At 44.4% G+C, this 11,206-nt stretch overlaps 1 pseudogene; it reads right to left on the reverse strand.

The window, feature by feature from the left end:
• Positions 1 to 7,458: 7,458 nt before the first annotated feature.
• Positions 7,459 to 10,368, reverse strand: LOC118573623 (annotated as a pseudogene).
• Positions 10,369 to 11,206: the final 838 nt, after the last annotated feature.

Genomic DNA, 11,206 nt, shown 5'->3' on the forward strand with positions numbered 1-11,206 from the left:
AAACAAAGGTTAAAACTTGTGAACTTATTTGGAATTTTTAGGCCCACAGACTTAGTAAATATATTAATGTTATCACTCAGTAGTGAAATACATATTGTAGAAAAAGCAGGTAATGGGTATCTGTCTGTAAGTCTATATTCAGAAGATAATCAAAAGAAATCCAAAATCTTGCGCTCATCATCCAAACAGTAAGCAGTCATTCATTGCTCTATTATCTTGTCAGAATTCTATTAATGTTAAATTCTGATATTTTTAACTTTTAATTCAATGACAGTATGATAATGGAAAGAAATTGTATATCTTTTATTAGAACAGCCATTTCAAAATATGTTTGAAAACTTTTTGGCCCTTAATATGAAGCTTGTAAGACAAACCTGTTTGTCTCTTGTTTTTGTTTTTTATTTTATTTTATTTATTTTTTTAAGGAGATCTAGTAGCTTTAATTAATTAATGCATTGATCAATGAGTTAATAAGGTGGCTGCAACCTTGAGGAAGACTCTGGTTGCCTGATGTTGCTAAGTTGACAAAGTTATACCTAGCTCAGTCCTCAGTGCCATCAGAGATCTCAGAAGGATAAATTTTACCTGAGTGCAAACTTTCAAATCTATTAAAAAAATGACAGAGACTATCCATTACCCAGAACACCATCATCATTCACGCTCCTGTAGTCTTCATAGCATTGGCAGGACAGGTGTCAGGACAGCATCAGATGTGGCTGCTGGGCCCATAATGTAAAAGTTCTCCCTGTGGAGGAGCAACTTTAGGAAACACTGAGCTTATCTCGTCAGTGTCTCATATGTTTATTATGAGCAGCAGGTATTGAGTCTAGGCGTTATCTTGTCATTGTTCCATATCTTCTTGGAAACCTTGGCGGTTAATGCCGGGAGTCTCTGTTTGTTATAGTAAGCTTTTTTATCAAATAATTTAAATACCACATTCATCAGATCTTTGCTGGGTTTGAGGACCATTATCTATTAAATATATCTGAGCCAAACAAATCTAGGCTGAATCTTGAAAACATCTCTAAGTTTGGTACCAATAACCAGGCCAATTTGTTATCCTGTAGATATATTAGTCAAATAAACCTCTCAGGTTCTGTTTTATTTCTTTTTAATAGATTATAATTAAATAAGAGTAAACAGTTTATGCTTTAAACTAGTATCTGGATAGCCAGATGACTAGTACCCACTTGTATTCCTTAACATAGAGGACATACAAACTCAGACATTCAAACATTTTATACATACCTACAGATTATATTGACATTTTTAAAACTATGAACCTTTGGAGTCTCAGTGTAAAAGCAGAATAGCAAGAGAGAGAAATCTGAAACATATTTGTGTGTGTGTGTGTGTGTGTGTGTGTCTTGGCAATTTATTTTTTCTTATTTTTTCATTTTTCTTTATTAAGAAATTTTCTACTCACTCTCTATGCTATCCACAGACATCTCCTCCATCCTCCTCCCACCCCCAGCCCTCTTTCCAAGCCACCCCACATTCCCACATCCCCCAAACTGAGGTCTCCCATGGGGAGTCAGCATAGCCCACCACACTGAGCCTAGGCAGGTCCAAGCCCCTTCCCACTACACCAAGGCTGTGCAAAGTGTCACACCATAGGCACCAGATTCCAGAAGCCTGCCCATAGACCAGGTACAGACCCTGAACCCCCTGCCTGGGTGCCTCCCAAACAGTTCACGCCAAACAACCGTCTTCCGTATCCAGAGGGTCTAGTCCAGTCCCTTGGGGGCTCCACAGCTACTAGTCCACAGTTCATGGGCTTCCACTAGTGTGGCCGGTCATCTCTGTACATCCTCCCATCATAATCTCGAAGTCCCTTGCCTACAGTATCTCTCCTCTCTCTCATCAATTGGATTCCTGAAGCTCAGTCTGGTGCCTGACCATGGATCTCTGTAACTGCCTCCATCTGTCACTGGACAAAGGCTCTAGGATAACAGTTAGGTTATTTGCTAGGCTGGTCACCAGAGTAGACTGGTCCAGCCACCCTCTGGACCACTGCCAGCAGACCAAGGTGGGGTCAACCTTCTGGATTCCTGAGAGCCTCCTCAGCACCCTGCCTCTTCCCATTCCCATGATGTCCTCATCTATCATGGTATCTTCCTCCCTGCCCTCCCACTCTGTCCCTGTTCCAGCTTGACTCTCCCATTTCCCTATGTTCTCATCCCCCACTCCTTGCTCTCTGACACCCTCACACACACACAGTCCACTCATGTAGATCTCATCCACTTTCCCTTTACAGGGTCATCAATGTGTCCCTCTTAGGGTCTTTCGCTGTTAGCTAGCCTCTCTGGAGTTGTGGATTGCAGTCTGGCCATCCCTTCCCCCCCCATTTAGTATCCACTTATGAGTGAGCACATACCATGTTTGTCTTTCTGAGTCTGGGTTACCTTACTCAAGATGATATTTTCTAGATCCACCCATTTGCCTGCAAATTTCATGATATCATTGTTTTTTTACTGCTGAGTAGTACTCCATTGTGTGTATGTAACATATTTTCTTTACCCATTCTTCAGTTGAGGGACATCTAGGTTGTTTGTAGGTTCTTGCTATTATGAATAATGCTGATATGAACATAGTTGAGCATGTGTTCTTGTGGTAAGATTGAGCATTCCTTGGGTATATGCCCAAGAGTGGTATAACTGGGTCTTCAGGAAGACTTATTCCCAATTTTCTGAGAAACCACCATACTGATTTCCAGAGTGGCTGTACAAGTTTGCATTCCCAATAATAGTGGAGGAGTGTTCCCCTTTCTCCACATCCTCTCCAACATAAACTGTCTTCAGTGTTTTTGATCTTAGCCATTCTGACAGGTGTAAGATGGTATCTCAGAGTTGTTTTGATTTGCATTTCCCTGAAGACTAAGAATATTGAGCAATTCCTTAAATGTCTTTCAGCCATTTGAGATTCTTCTGTTGAGAATTCTCTGTTTATCTCTATAGCCTATTTTTTAATTGGACTGTTCAGTATTTTGATGTCTAGCTTTTTGAGTTCTTTAAATATTTTGGAGATCAGCCCTCTGTCAGATGTGGGGTTGATGAATATCTTTTCCCATTCTGTAGTCTGCCATTTGGTCTTAATGACTGTGTCCTTTACAAAGCTTCTCAGTTTCAGGAGGTCCTATTTATTAATTGTTGCTCTCAGTGTCTGTGCTCCTGTTGTTATATTTAGGAAGTGGTCTCCTGTGCCAATGTGTTCCAAACTATTCCTACTTTCTCTTCTATCAAGTTCAGTGTAACTGGATTTATGTTGAGGTCTCTGATCAATGTGGACTTGAGTTTTGTGTGTGGCGACAGATACGGATCTATTTGCAATCTTCTGCATGTTGACATCCAGTTATGCCAACACCATTATGAAGGGGTGTTGGATATTGTCAAAGGCTTTTTCAGCATCCAGTGAGATGATCATGTGCTTTTTTTCTTTCAGTTTGTTTATATGGTGTATTACATTGACAGATTTTCAGATGCTGAACCATCCTTGCATCCCTGAGATGAAGCCTACTTGGTCATGGTGAATAATTGTTTTGATGTGTTCCTGGATTCAGTTAGCCAGTATTTTATTGAGTATTTTTGCATCAATGTTCATGAGGGAGATTGGTGTGTAATTCTCTTTGTTGCATCTGTGTGTAGTTTTTGTATCAGGGAAACTATAGCCTCATAAAAAGAATTTGGTAATGTTCCTTCTGTTTCTATGGTGTGGAACATTTCGAAGAGTATTGGTATTATCTCTTCTTTGAAAATCTGGTAGAATTCTACACTGAAACCATCTGGTCCTGGGCTTTTTTTTTTCTTTTTTTTTGGTTGGGAATCTTTTAATGACCATTTCTATTTCCTTGGGGGTTATTGGTCTATTTAAATGGTTTATCTGGTCTTGATTTAACTTAGGTATGTGGTACCTATCCAGAAAATTATCCATTTCTTTTAGATTTTCCAGTTTTGTGGAGTACAGGTTTTTGAAGTGTGACCTGATGATTCTCTGGATTTCCTCATGTCTGTTGTTATTTCCCCCTTTTCATTTCTGATTTTGTTAATTTGGATGCTCTCTCTGTCTTTTGGTTAATTTGGATAAGGGCTTGTCTATCTTGTGGATTTTCTCAAAGAATCAACTCTTTGTTTCATTGATTCTTTGTATTGTTCTCTTTGTTTCTATTTTATTGATTTCAGCCCTCAATTTGATTATTTCCTGGTGTCTGTTTCTCTTGGGAGACTTTGCTTCTTCTTGTTCTAGAGCTTTCAGGTGTGCTGTTAAGTCACTATTGTGATATTTCTCCAACTTCTTTATGCGGACATTTAGAGCTATGAATTTTCCTCTTAGCACTGCTTTCATAGTGTCCCATAAGTTTGGGTATGTTGTACATTTGTTTTCATTGAATTCTAGGAAATATTTAATTTCTTTATTTTTTTCCTTGACCCATTGGTGATTCAATTGGGCATTATTCAGTTTCTATGAGATTGTAGGCTTTCTGTAATTTTTGTTGTTGTTGAAATCTAACTTTAAGCCATGGTGGTCTGATAAGACACTGGAGGTTATTTCAATTTTTTTTTTATTTGTTGAGATTTGCTTTGTGACCAAGCATGTGGTTGATTTTGGAGAAGGTTTCATGGGGTGCTGAAAAGAAGGTATATTCTTTTGTGTTAGGGTGGAATATTCAGTAGATATCTATTAAGTCTATTTGAGTCATAATGATTGTTAGTTCCCTTATTTCTCTGTTAAGTTTCTGTCTGGTAGATCTGTCCATTGGTGAGAGTGGTGTGTTGAAGTCTCTCACTACTAGTGTATGGGGTTTGATGTGTGATTTGAGTTTTAGTAATGTTTCATTATGAATGTTGGTGCCCTTGTGTTTGGTGCATAATATTCAGAATTGAGACTTCATCTCTTCAGATTTACCCTGTGATAAATATGTAGTATCCTTCCTGATCTCTTTCAACTGATTTCAGTTTGAAGTCTATTTTATTAGATATTAGGATAGCTATACCAGCTTGCTTCTTAAATCCATTTGATTGGAATATCTTTTCCCAGTCTTTTTATTCTGAGGTGGTGTCTGTCTTTGAAGTTGAGGTGTGTTTTCTGTATGCAGCAAATGGATGGATCTTGTTTTCATGTCCATTTTGTTAGCCTGTGTCTTTTTATAGGTGATTTGAGACCATTGATATTGATAGATATTAATTACCAGTTATTGTTCATTCCTGTTATTTTTTGGTGGTAGTGTTGTTTGTTTCCCCTCTTTGATATTAGTTGGTATAGGACTATCTATTGCCTGTATTTTCATGGGTGTATCTAACTTCCTTAGGTTGGATTTTTCCTTCGAGTGCTTTCTGGAGGGCTGGGTTTGTGGAGAGATATTGTTTAAATCTGGTTTTATCATAGAATATTTTGTTTACTCCGTCTATGTTGATTGAGAGTTTTGCTGGGTATAATAGTCTGGGTTGGCATCGATGGTCTCAGTATCTGCATAACATCTGACCAGGACCTTCTGCTATTTAGAGTTTCCATTGAGAAGTCAGGTGTTATTCTCATGTGTCTGCCTTTATATGTTACATGGCCTTTTCCTCTGCAGCTCTTAATATTTTTTTCCTTATTCTGTATGTTTAGTGGTTTGATTATTATGTGGCGAGGGGACTTTTTTTTTTGATCCAGTCTATTTGGTGTTCGGTAACCTTCTTGTATTTTTATAGGCATTTCCTTCTTTAGGTTGGGAAAGTCTTCTGCTATAATTTTGTTGAATATATTTTCTGTGCCTTTGAGTTGGTATTCTTTTCCTTCTATCCCTATTATTCTTAGGTTTGGTCTTTTCATGGTGTTCCAAATTTCTTGGACATTTTGGGTCATGACTTTGTTGGTTTTAGTGTTTTGTTTGACTGATAAATCTATTTCTTCTACTGTATCTTCAACACCAGAGATCCGCTCTTCCATCTCTTGCATTCTGTTGGTTATACTTGCATCTGTAGTTCCTGTTCATTTACTCAGATTTTCCACTTCCAGCATTACCTTAGTTTGTGTCTTCTTTATTGACTCCATTTCAGTTTTGAAATCTTGGACTGTTTCCCTCACTTGTTTAATTGCTTTCTCTTGGCTTTCAAGGGATTTACTGATTTCTTCCCATTTTTTTGTTTGACTTTTCCTTGATTTCTTTAAGGGAATTTTTCATTTCCTCTTTTAAGATCTCTAATATCTTCTTAAAGTCATTTTTATGGTAGATATCTTGTTTCTTCTGTGTTGGGATGTTCAGGTCTTGCTGTTGTAGGTTCTGATGGAGCCATATTGGTTTTTATATTGTTGACTGTACTTTTGCACTGGCATCTACCCATCTCTTTCTCCACTTGGTGCAAGTGGTATCTGTGTCTGAGGGAGCCTCTCTTGGTCTGATTGATACTCTTGATCCAGTGGGAGCTCTTGGTCTAGTCAATGCTGATGGACTCCTTGTCTTAGGGAGCAGCTCTTAGCCCAACTGGCGCTAGGGAGTAGCTGTAGTCTCTTAGTCCAATTGGGTGCTGGCAGGCTCTGTCTCAGGGAACACTTGCAGTCTTGGAGGGTCCTGAAACATATCTTATTTTTTATACACCTCAAGTCATTTTTATCATTACTTAAGCCTTTTTATCCTTAGACCTCTACAACTTATTTTTCACATCCCAATAACTTACATTTTATATATCTTAAGTTCCTTTTTTCCAATTTATATATATTAGCATTTGCAAAAGGGCTTTTATTACCCCTGCCCCCCAGTGCATCTTGTCAACACTGATGACCTGTGGTGTTTCCATCAGGGCACAGGAACTTCAATGCCCCCACCCCCAATCTCATGGCATAGGCTGCACTTGTCCAAGTTTCCCTGGAGCTGGCTTGGCTGTGTCCAGTGGGGCTCAGGAACCATGGCACACTGGGCAGTCTGGTAGCTGATGACAAGCACTGAGGCAGGGGTAATGTGTAGGGCTGTCTCTTCAACACACACATGGAGAAACTCCTGAGATCTTGGGTTGGTATGGAACATCTCAGCTCCATCTTGAGGCTCAGGGAGGAAGCCACTGGGGCCAGGAACCCCTTTGTTAGCCAGTCCTGGGGAAAGTGAGTTCTTTTCTTGAAGGTGGGGGTGGGGGTGGGGCATGACCTGGGGAAGGCAGAGGGAATGGCCTGAGGGGCTGGCTGTGAGCAGGGTCCGGCTTGTTGCTACAGCTGGCTAGAGAGCCTTTTTCTCCTCAGCCTAGTTTTTTTCTTACTGCCTGCCCAAAGAAGAACATGGTGCCCCAGGCTATGACTCTGTCCTGTCCATTTAGGCATGCTCAGTGGGTGGCATACCAGTGTTGGGAGTATGTGTAGTCAGACACTCAGATGAATAAATGACCATGGCTGACTGAGTTTGGGAGTGGCCGCTGAGAGCCTGATCCTTGTCCCTCTATACTCTCAGTCTCAGGAGACCCTGCCACCACAGGTCAACAATGAGTCATCTCATAGGAAGCTGGGCTCCTGCACCACTAGATAGGGCTGGCTTGTGCCATCCTTGCCACTGTCCAGGGGTCGATACACAAAGTAGAAGTTTTGCTTTGGCTCCCACCTGAGCAGAAAGCCCTTGATGCAGTGTGGCAGTGCCTCATCGGCCAGCTGGAAGCAGTGCCTATCCACCAGCACAGAGAGCTGGTAGTCTTGGGGCTGTGCCACCTCAAACTTCTCGGCACATTGTGCACACAGTGCCTGGGCTTCTGTGTCTGCCCGGGATGCCAGTGTCTGTGACTGCTGCTCAGGCTCCAGGTACAACATACAGATGAAGTCCTGCACAGAGGAGAGGGAGGCCCTGGCCTTGTTGAGCGTGTGCCTGCATTCCCAGCAATGGATGGAGTCCTGCATCTCCATGTTCAACTGCCTCATCACTGTGATCTTGTAGTTCTTAAAGTGCTCCAGGGACCCATAGGTGGTGGTCAGATAGTAGGAACCTTCCCCCAATTGCAGGGCGGGGTCCATCATGTACTCCACGTTGAGGAGCATCTCAGTGAGGTTGCTGCAGGCCAGTATATACATGAGCACAGGCAGGAAGTTGTTGGACCTGTAGGGCTCCCCTGGGTTGCCGTGGGCCATAGAGTCATAGATAAGCTGGCAGGTCTTCAGCAAGATGGAGATCTTCTTCCCAGGTGAGTAGCCCTTGTGTATGCTGCTCAGCTTCTGCAGGATCTTCTCCATGACAACCACCTCAGGCACGCTGGTGGTCACGACCAGGTCAGTGGTGGTGGACAGGATCACCAGCTGGTTCTCCTTGAGCTGCTGCAGTGAGTCATAGCGGCTGTGCATCTCCAGAAGACTGGAGTTGATGCCATCCTTCAGCGGCTTCAGGACACACTTGTACAAGGCTGACTCCACAATGGCCTTGAGTTCCTCCTTCGAGTGCAGGTTGGGCTCCACCAGAGCTTTGAGTTCAGTGCTCTTGTAGCAGGTAGCTTTTGAGCTGGGTCATCATGGTTCAGATCTCCTGCAGCATCTCAGTGCTGGATGTTGGGGCCATCATCTACAGGCTGTACACCTTGTAGTCCTGCACTAGGCTGCCAAAGTAGAAGCCCTTGTCCTGTGCCAGCTCCACCACCTTCTTATATAGCTTGTGGTCGTTGGAGAGGAAGGCGTGGAAGATGCTGGCAAAGCTGACAAAGATGAGGCGGTGGTGGGCTTTGTCCAGGATCATCCAGGGCTTCTTCTTCATGTTGGGGCTGCTTAACTCCAGCTCCTCCTCTGCACTGCTGGTTGAGTGGGAGTCCTGGTCAGTGCCTGAGGAAGGTACCCCCAAGTTGTGTGAGAGGGAGGCCAGAGAACCCTTGAACTCTGGAGAGCTATGGGGACAAGTGCTGGTCTGGGCATGGAGGTGTTGCATGCCAGCTTGGGGGATTGGACTCAAGCCTTCCCAAGGTGCACCAGCTGCTGGTTTCTCGATGCCTCTTGTATGGGTTGTTCAGGGCTCTCCAAGGGGTTGAGAAGGGTGGTGGTGGCCAGCTGCCGAGAGACCCCCTTCTTCCTTGGGGGTGAGATAGGAGGTTGTTTGGTCTTGCCAGGAGGCACTAGTACATTGTCAGCACAGCTAGCTTTGGACTCCGTATCCTGGCCTTGCTCCGTGCCCCAAGACTGCTCACGGTGCCATGGGAAGGAAGGCTGAGCAAGGCTGCCCTGGAAATACTTGGGAGGTCCCTGTCTGCTGTAGTCCCCACGTTCTGGCTTTCCAGAGACACCCTTTCAGAGATGTGCCATCTGGGAGGAGCAGCTGGAAGAGTCTTCTTCAAGGGCAGTGGAGGGGGAGGAGCTGGCTGCAAGGGGCTGGGAGCTGTCCCAGGCTTCATCTCTTCTTCCCCAAAGGGGCCCAGGCTTACCGCTGGGCGTGGGAGACTCTCACAGGCTGTCATGGGTGGTTGGTTTGGGGGTTATAGGGGGCCTGGTGCATGGGGTGCGAGGTGAGAGGTAGGTATTAGGAGGGAGTTGGGCAAAGGAACAGCAGGTACAGGAGACACAGGAAGCGCAGGAGGCTGGACAGGGCAAGCTGGAGGAAGGGTGGGTATGGGAGGTGGAGGTGGGGGACAGCATGGGGATCCTTTGGAGGTAGGTGAGGTAGCATCCAAAGTGGCAGGTACCAGGTGTGGAGTGCAGGTGCCAAAAGGTGGTGGATCAGCCGCAGTTGATGAAGATAGGATTCACAAACCACAGGCGGTCATTTCCCACTGACAGCTGGATTTCACAGGAACAGTTTTGCATAATGGGCTGTGGGCTGGAGGCTGGAGGCTGCAGGGGCCCCAGGGGCTGGACCACTGAGGGGCTCGACAGGACCTCTCAGTGGGTTCAGTGAGGAGTCCCAGAAGCCCAGGCCCAGGTTGGAGATGGTCTCAAGGTCCAGGAAACTGCTGGCTTCAAGGATGGCCTGGGGCAGCCGCAACGTGAAGGGCAGTAAGTCTCTACTGACACAGTAGAAAACGATGAGTCTGAAGATGTCCTCAAACACAAGAACTGAGCCTTCCAGGTACAATATAGATTTTTCTTCTTTGAATGGGTACTCCAGGACCTCAGTGGAGTTGTCCTTCAGGGAAGGGAAATGGACACACAGCACCAGGCGTTTCAGGCTGCTGTCCCTGCAAACAGGAACATCCCTGTGCTCTCCTGCTGCAGGATCCTGGCAGCCTCTGCCTGGCTTAGCCCTACCTGCAGCCACACAGGGCAGGTCTTCACCATTTTCTCCAGGACACTGATGACCCGGCGTGGGATGCAGTTCTTTGGGGTGGTTGGCAAACCAAGCCTCATGCCATCTTTATCCTTGTCTTCTTCTCCCTCTCTTTTGCCAGCACCTGAAACAGGACCAGCGGGGTGGGCACTCGCCGGCGCCTCAGTATGTCTCATCTTGGGGCCCGCAGTTGGGGGACGCTGCTCAGGGGCATGGAGACCTCCCTGTGGCGCTAGCGCTGTCCCTTCTGAGGGCCTGGCTATGAGCCCCCAGCCGCCCGCCGCCTGCCTCAGGCCCAGTGGGGAAGTGGGGCCGCTGGCTTCCACTTCCTGGATCGCAGCTGGAGGGGCTCGCAGGAAGAGGCAAGCCCTGGTGGTCAAGGGCTTTTTTTTGTCAGAAGCCATTTGGCATTGGCTGCTTGCAGCCGGGAGCACCCTGCTCCCACGGCGGGACTGCAAGGGAAACTTAAAGGAAACTTTCCAAGCTGTCATTGGGCAATGAGACGCCCAGGGCCGGCAGGTGAAGAGGCCCTGGGCCCAACTGGGAGCTCCTCCATCTCAGCCAATCCTCAGATCCCAAGGCAGGGCACCTCCTCCACATCCCTAAAATATACTTATATTCCCATACACAAAACCTTTATATCTTAGACCCCATATAAACTTTATTAATACTCAAACCTTATAACTTAAACATTAAAGTTCCATATTTTTATGTCTTAAACTACTTCCTCAGACCATACAGCACGTACTCAATCCCTCATGACATAATTAAGCCTTTAAAATTTATAAAACATTACATCTTAAAACATATTTTTATTTAATTTATTAAGCTATTTTTTACTTGGATTTTGATACATTTTTCCTTATCTTCACCAATAATATTTTGTAACCAATTCTCTTAAATGATGGCAAGTATTTGTAACCTACTGGACTCAAATGACCAAAATCTATGTATTTTTTTCCCTGTAGAAACAAAAGCATAACTTTTTAAGCATAATATATTCTTAACATTTTT

This window comes from Onychomys torridus, chromosome X (assembly GCF_903995425.1).
Source record: "Onychomys torridus chromosome X, mOncTor1.1, whole genome shotgun sequence".
Classification (NCBI taxonomy): domain Eukaryota; kingdom Metazoa; phylum Chordata; class Mammalia; order Rodentia; family Cricetidae; genus Onychomys; species Onychomys torridus.